The sequence below is a fragment of the Lygodium microphyllum genome, chromosome 14, assembly GCF_053477565.2.
Source record: "Lygodium microphyllum isolate KBCC chromosome 14, Lygodium_microphyllum_v1.1.10, whole genome shotgun sequence".
Lineage (NCBI taxonomy): Eukaryota > Viridiplantae > Streptophyta > Polypodiopsida > Schizaeales > Lygodiaceae > Lygodium > Lygodium microphyllum.
Genome location: NC_141148.1, coordinates 22,287,222 through 22,295,625, shown reverse-complemented (window position 1 = coordinate 22,295,625; position 8,404 = coordinate 22,287,222).

Below are 8,404 nucleotides of genomic sequence, written 5' to 3'. Positions count from 1 at the left end.
GCTCATACACAAGGTGGATTCCTTGTGTGAAAAGTTGACAGGGACGCCCGTCCTTTTCGGGTGTCACGTTAATTTAATGTGTAAGTGGGCGATTCTGCAAAATACATATTTAAATTAATGGATGTTTATGAGTTTAGAGTGCACACTCATATTAAATTAAGGTTACGATAGAGTTCCAACCTATTTATTTATTTTGTAGTTGAAGACTACTAGATATTCACTTTTATCGGTTTAATTTTATTATTTTCTAACAATTGTGAATGGTTCAATTGATGTGTAGAGTAGATGGCATTGGCATTGGGAAGCACTGGGCGATAACGCATATTCAAGTTACTTAGAAGAAATTATCATTTTTGATAGGCGTGTGTCTTATCATTAAAGGCGTGGCACTAATATTTATTTAGGCGCACTTATTTATTGAAGTGCTTGACATATATATATTATTTTGTATACGCATGGATGTACAGTTTAAATATTCATTATTGAACATTGTATTTGGGCACTACTCGACTCTTTGGCCGTCCAACTGCTTTATTCTTTATTTGGACAAAAGCAAACACAAAAGTTAAAGCATGCTAATTGTAAAATTGGGCTATTTTTGAGCTTTGAGATGAATAAATTTATAAATACATGCTTTGTGGAGCGCTCACACAAGTCATGGGGGGAGATTGTACCCAATTGGTTTTTTTACCTCATATCGTGCAAGTCTATTCTCTTGATTTTTGAGCTTAAAGTAGAGTTCTTTGTTCTTGAGGACCTTCTGGCGCTCGCTACGTATGCATACAACATTCGATTTGTGCACTAGTGGTATCAGAGAGAAGTTGAGATCAAGGGCTTCCAATCACTTACCATCTTGCGTGAAGGCGAAGCTCTTGGAACGAATAGGCTCTACAATTAGTCTCGTGACAATTCGTCAATACTAGCGTGTTCTTGGTGGTGAAGAACCCCTTGCTGTGCTGTTGGATCACGAAGGACCAGTCCCTGACGGAGGACCACCCGATAAGCTTCTTCATCAACACGTCTTTTATTCTCAGAGAGCAGAGAAGAAAGATAAGTGAATTTAAGCTTAAATTCTTAATAAGCTTTATAATAAAGCTTGATCTCTTAAAAAAAATAGCAGCGGCGGTGTTAGTATCTTCTTGACGGCGTCAAATCTGTTAACGACGTCTTGTAGTCCCGATGCCATTTATTCAAATTTTCAAGCTTTTTAATAAAGCTTAAGACTCTAAGCTTTCTAAAGCTTCAAAGTCAATTTTAAAATTTCTCTCTAGCAGGTATTCACACATGAGTTCTTCTACAAATCAAACCCAAACTCGTTTTCAATCTCCTTACAAGCCTCTATTCACACTCGTGCTGTGATAGAGATAATTTTCAGCACATGCAGATTGCTATACACAGTCTTCACGTGCAAAGTATTCATTGAAGAAGGATTTCATCAACTTTCGCATCCGCAAAGATGAAAGATCGCAAAAAGCCATTTAAAAAAAAAAGAGCAACCTTGTAAACCTGACTTTTAGCTACGCTCATCCTGCTAACAAGATTTTGAGTGTATGGGGTTATATGAAATTTTGTAGGATGAGTGATCAAAATATGGAATATTTTATGACTGAAGGTGATTTACCGGAACCAACGATGGAGTAAAAATTGGACCTAATTATGATGTAGCTTCAAGAGGAACGAAGAGCACGTCAAACTTTGCAAGCTCAACTGGCCACTCTTAAATGATCTACTGCCGATCAAGATGGACCGCAACTCGAAGATGTTATACGATGTACGATCGATGCAACACTCAAGGAACAATCTATCCGGAAAGAAGGCAAGATAAGTAAAAGAAATTTCAAATTCCGTACTTTTAATGTACTACGCGATGGAAAGACAGTTCTCACTTTTATAAGTTAGTTTGATGATTATTTCCATGAAAAACAATATGCCGAAAAAGACAAACTCAAGTGTGTCACTAATCATTTAGTGGACAAAGCATCGCTATGGTGGACTATTGTCCGCAAAAGCATTGATTATCCTACCACTTGGGAGGCTTTTCAAAAGAAAATTTTGTAGAATTTTCTTCCACCTCAATTCCACGAAAAATGAATCAAACTGTGGGATCTTTTGCAACAAAGAGATCGCGAGCCTATTTCACAATATACCGAGCGTTTTTGGAATGCCTTATTGGAACTTTGAATGCTTGAAGATGTACATGAGGCGACCCATAAGCGCAAGTTTATGTCTGGTTTGCTTGGTCACTTCTATGTGGAAGTGAACATGTTCAAGCCAACGACTCTTGAGGATGCGATTACCTTGGCCGATGATGCTGCAGACAAAATTCAAAGGATGAGACAAGCGACCACAATAATTCCCAACTAATGGTAACTTCGGTAAAAAGCAATTCAATTCTAACTTTCGGAGATTCAATCAAAATCGCTTTGTTCCATCTTTATTCCATAAATTTTGGACACGACCACCTGCTTTACCAACAAACACAAATTCCAACATTCCTAAACTTCCCGCTATTACCAATAATGTTTCCAAAGCCAAATCGATAGTCTGCTATAAGTGCCATCAACCTGGACATCTAGTGGTGAATTGTCAATCCAAAAAGCCAACTATTTACATCAACTACTTGGGAGCGACTGAAGATGAAGACCATGAAGAAATGCTAGATTTCATAGAAGACGATGATGATATCGGTACTACTTCAGATACTTTACCAGGTATGCCAAATCCCCATTCTTTATTAACGATGAAATGACTTGTGCATGGTAGAGAAAAGATTGTTTTATATGATGACGGGATCACACACAATTTTATTTCTGCAAAATTAGTCAAAGAATTGAATTTACGTACTATTTCGACTCATTATCGCATGAAGGCTGCATTCTTGGACACTAGATACAATGGAACACAAGAAGTGCATGGCTTAGAAATTAAAATTGGTGATTATGTTGATTGCAAAAATTTCTTAGTTGTGCCTTTGCAATCTAGTGACATTATCTTAGGAATGCCTTGGCGTCATAAATATAATCCAGATATAGATTATTCCACGCATTCAATGAAGATTCATTTTAATGGAAAACAAATCACATTGCATGGTATGCACACCCTTGATAATTTTCCATTGCTTAGTCATACATATAGGCTACACGTGCATTTAGAAAAGGTAACAAATCCTACTTAATATGGGTGAATGAAATTGAAGCTAAGGAAAATCAAATGCATCCTAAGCATGCACAATTTCTTTCACAATTTAATGGTTGTTTTGCTACTAACTTATCACCTAGCTTACCATCGACAAGTTCTAAAAATCATAAAATAGACTTAATTCCAGGTTCTCAACCACCATGTAAAGCACCTTATTAATATAATCAAATTGAATAGAAAGAAATTCAAACCCAAGTTTAAGAATTATTAACACGAGGACTCATTAGGCCCAGTAGGTCTCCTTTTGGTGCACACGTCCTATTAGTTAAAAAGAAAAATAACACCTATAGGATGTGCATTGATTATCGTGCCCTAAATAAGATTACTATCAAGAATAGATATCCGATCTCCAGGGTAGATGACCTCATGGATAAACTACAAGGGGCTACAATATTTAGTAAAATAGATCTTAAATTTGGATACCATCAAGTACGATTGGACACATTTGATATTTTTAAAACAGCATTTAGGACTCAATTTGGACATTATGAATTCCTTGTTATGTCTTTTGGTTTAACTAATGCACCAGCCATATTCAGTCGTATGATGAATCACATATTTTTGAAGCATCAGCATTGTGTTATTGTTTTCTTTGATAACATATTGGTTTTCAGTAAAAACGAGAATGCACATTATGATCATTTATCCTTGGTTTCATCTAAAGGTATTGAAGTTGATCCTAAAAAGATAGAAGCAAATTTGAATTGGCCGATACCTAAAAATGTGCATGAGTTACGTTCTTTCTTAAGTCTTACTAGCTTTTACAGAAAATTTGTGAGAAATTTTTCATTGCTTGCATTACCTTTGACAAAATTATTAAAGAAAGGTATTGTATATCATTGGTCTGAAAACTTGGGGGGGGGGGGGAGGGGTCACACACACACACACACACACACACACACATAATGTGAGTTCAAAATAAGGGGTTTTTAAAACACCATTTTTATACATTTTTTACATACAAAAGGGTGTCATATAAAGGGGTTACTTACAGATTGAATAGAAAGGGTTGTGTTTTATTCAAGAAAATTTCATAGATTAGGATATTTATAAATAGGTCATGAACGTAGGTTATATGGAGAATATATATATAGTGAATCCCCCGAGTCTAAAAATCAGCAAAAGTATTTTGATTTACTAAAACATGCTTTAACACATGCTCCCGTATTGCAACTACCAGACTTTAATAGACCACTCTTCCTAGTAGTCATTGACGCTAGTGGATCTGAAATAGGAGTTGACCTTATGCAAGATTCACATCCCATAGCCTACTCTAGCTACAAACTTAAACCCTCTAAACTCAAGTATTCTATCTATGATAAGGAATTGCTAGTTGTAGTACAAGCTTTATAACAATGGAAACAATATTTAATGGGATCTGAATTGATGATCAAAACTGACCAACAAAGTATCAAACATCTCCTTAGTCAACCACAAATCTCTGACCGTCATATTAAATGGGCTGCTTTTATTCAAAGTTTCCACCCACTTATCCAATATCAACCCGGAAAAGAAAATGTTGTTGTAGATGCCTTGAGTAGAAGACCAACTATTCATAATATCTCTGTGATATCTTTTGATTCCTTTATCTCTATGAAAGATACTTATGCCCAAGACCCCAGTTTTCAAGCTGATTGGAATAAATTAATTGTAAATAACTAGATTCCAATAAATTCATTGTGTTTTATAAGAAAAGGTTATGTGTAACTGTTCCATTTAGATCATTTGTGTTGCACGAAATTCATTGTCCCCCATATCTAGGCCATAGATGTATTATTTCTACTTTACATACATTGGTTGAAGATTTTTACTAGCCACAAATGGAATCTCATGTTTCTAACTTTGTATCTGAATGCTTAATTTGTCAAAGAGTTAAGCGACACCATGGTAAGCAATATGGTTTGTTAATGCCTTTACCAATTCCAGAATGACCATGGCAACATATTTCAATGGATTTTATTATTGGTTTGCCTAACACCCAAGCTAATCATGATATGATTTGGACTATTGTAGATCGATTTAGCAAACAAGCATATTTCATTCCATGCAAGAAAACGTTAACCTCATCTCAAGTTGCTCAATTGTTTTTGAAAATTGTTTTCACCAACCATGGTTTGGCAAAATTTATTATTTTTGATTATGATTTTAGAATTTGCAATAATTTTTGGACTACTTTGTTTGCTAATTTAGGTACAAATATTGATTTTTCATTTGCATTTCATCTTGAAACAAATGGGCAAACAGAAGTTACAAACAATATAATTCTAAATATTTTGCGTGCATACACAATTTTAAAACCACAAACATGGGATATACACTTGCATTTACTTCAGTTTGCATACAATAACACACTATATACAGCTACACGAAAAGCACATTTTGAAATCATTTATGGATATAGATTGCCTACACTTTGTTACCTCATTGTCAAACAAAGTTAAAGCTACTGATGATATTGCCAATATGCATTCTACTATTTTGGTTGAAGTTAAAGACATGATTGTGAAAACCTAGCAATCATACACAAAACAAGCTAACAAGAAAAGAAAAGCTATGAGTTTCATAGTTGATGACTATGTTTGGTTACACATTGAAAAGAGAAGATTACAAAGTGTTGAGAAACACCCTGTTGTAAAGTTAGCTTCTAGATTTTATGGATCTTTCAAAATCATTCACAAAATCAATGACAATGCATTTAAATTAGAATTACCCCAATACTGAAAAATCCACAATACTTTTCATATTAGTTTGTTATGACCTTTTAAAGGCCAAGTACCTATCCACCCTGTCTACGAAAACCCTTCTTTGTTAGAAGAAGAAACTAAAATCCTTGAACTTGAAACTATTTTAGATACTGATTATATGACCACTAGAACTGGACATAGATATTGTAGATATTTGGTAAAGTTTAAAAATCATTCTGATGGAGGCCCAATGGATGCACACTCATGACCTAAGTGCTTACCCCTCACTACTCGCTCCACATTGAGCTAATAGCAATTGAGGACAATTGCTATCCTACCGTGGGGGTATGATGCCAGGAGGCATATTCCACGGTGGATTCCGTGAGACCACGGTGGATTCCGTAAGGCTTTGTGGTGGATTATGTAAAACTATATTTATTTGCTGGGGCTTGTACACAAGGTGGATTCTTTGTGCGAAAAGTTGACGGGGACGCTCGTCCTTTTCGAGCGTTACGTTAATTTAATGTGCAAGTGGGTGATTCCATAGTGGGTGATTCCACAAAATACATATTTAAATTAACGAATGTTTATGAGTTTAGAGTGCGCACTCATATTAAATTAAGGTTACGATAGAGTTTCAACCTATTTATTTATTTTGTAGTTGAAGACTGCTAGGTATTTACTTTTGTCGGTTTAATTTTATTATTTTCTAGCAATTGTGAATGCTTCAGTTGATGTGTAGATCAGGCGGCATTGGCGTTGGGAAGTATTGGACAATAGCGTGTATTCAAGTTACTTAGAAAAAATTATCATTTTTGATGAGCACACGTCTTATCATTAAAGGCATGGCGCTAATATTTATTTAGGCACGCTTATTTATTGAAGCACTTGACATATATCTATTATTTTGTATGTGCATGGGCGCACGGTTTAAATATTCATTATCGGACATTATTTTTGGGTACTACTCGACTCTTGGACCACCCAACTGCTTTATTCTTTATTTGGACAAAAGTAAACACAAAGTCTAAAGCATGCTAATTGTAAAATTGGACTATATTTGAGCTTTGAGATGAATAAATTTATAAATACATGCTTTGTGGAATGCTCACACAAGGCATGGGAGGAGATTGTACCCAATTGGTTTTTTGTCTAATGTCGTGCAAGTCTATTCTCTTGATTTTTGACACTACAACAAAAACGAGACATAGATGCGCATGTTAGACGCGCAAAGTCGGACGCGTCTATCATTGTGTCTATAAGTGCGTGTAAACATGTGTGTAAATAGACGCGAAATTTACGTCTATATATCCGCGCAAATAGATGCCAATATAGACGTGCCAGCAGACACGCAATTATTTAACCACCTAAAATTGCAATTTACATAATTAAAAAACCAAAGCTAATAATTATTTAACCACCTGAAATTGATTCTTGAGCATGCACATGTGCGCATGATAAAAACCATAGAATTAAGAATACACATTGAATCATTGAATTAAAAAAATAAAGTTAATAATTACTTTTTCATTGCTCTCTAATGAAGGGCAGTTCCTCGAGTTGACAAGCCTGATATAAGTAATTAGCGGCAAGCGGCATAAACCTTACAATTAGTAGCAAGCATTTCAATATGTATCTCGTAATTTCTCTACGTACTTGAAGATGATAAAAAATACTTCATTTTTATTATGAAAAATTCAATTTAGCTTTAAACTTGACTATTGATTCTTGAGTATGCACGTGTGCGCATGATAAAAACCATAGAATTAGAAATACACATTGAATCATTAAGCAAATTAAGTATGTTACAGTGAATGATCCATCTCATCTTCAATGAGATCAGCCCTTGCTAAACTATCTGCTTCTAGGTCTATGTTACCAAGAGGTAACAAAACAAATAAGTCTATCCCACTATCAGATGTATTGCTATATTGCTCAATAACTTCATTAATATCATCAACAATCACATTATTGTCTTCTTCTGTGTTTCCTTGAACATCCTCGTGAGGTTCATCGTGTACTATATCACGCATATCATCCATTATGGTGTCATCATGCACATCATCATTAATTGTTGGATTGTCATCTGCTATCTCCATGTCGATAATATTACCATATATTAGTTTTGAACGATTAGATATAGGGATGACATACCACCATCAGTTATTGTTTACCGTTGGATGATACACAACCTGTATTTGAAAAACAAAAGCAAAAAACTTAAGTACTTATTATATTGTGTATATGTATCACATGTATACATATAAAAAAATTAGCCTTTGCATATATACCTGCTCGCATTGTTGAGGTAGTACTAATGTGTCATTCTTGTTTTGGTGAAATTTTGTAGAGTCAATGATTACAAAACTACTTGGATGACGTCTGATTGTGCAATGCCCACCATTTGTTACCACTTCTTTAAACCACTTCACATCCAGTACATATATAAAGAATCGTCTGAAGTCAAGCTTCAGAATATCTTGGATCAAGCCACAATAACCTTCCATGGTACCATTGGCATC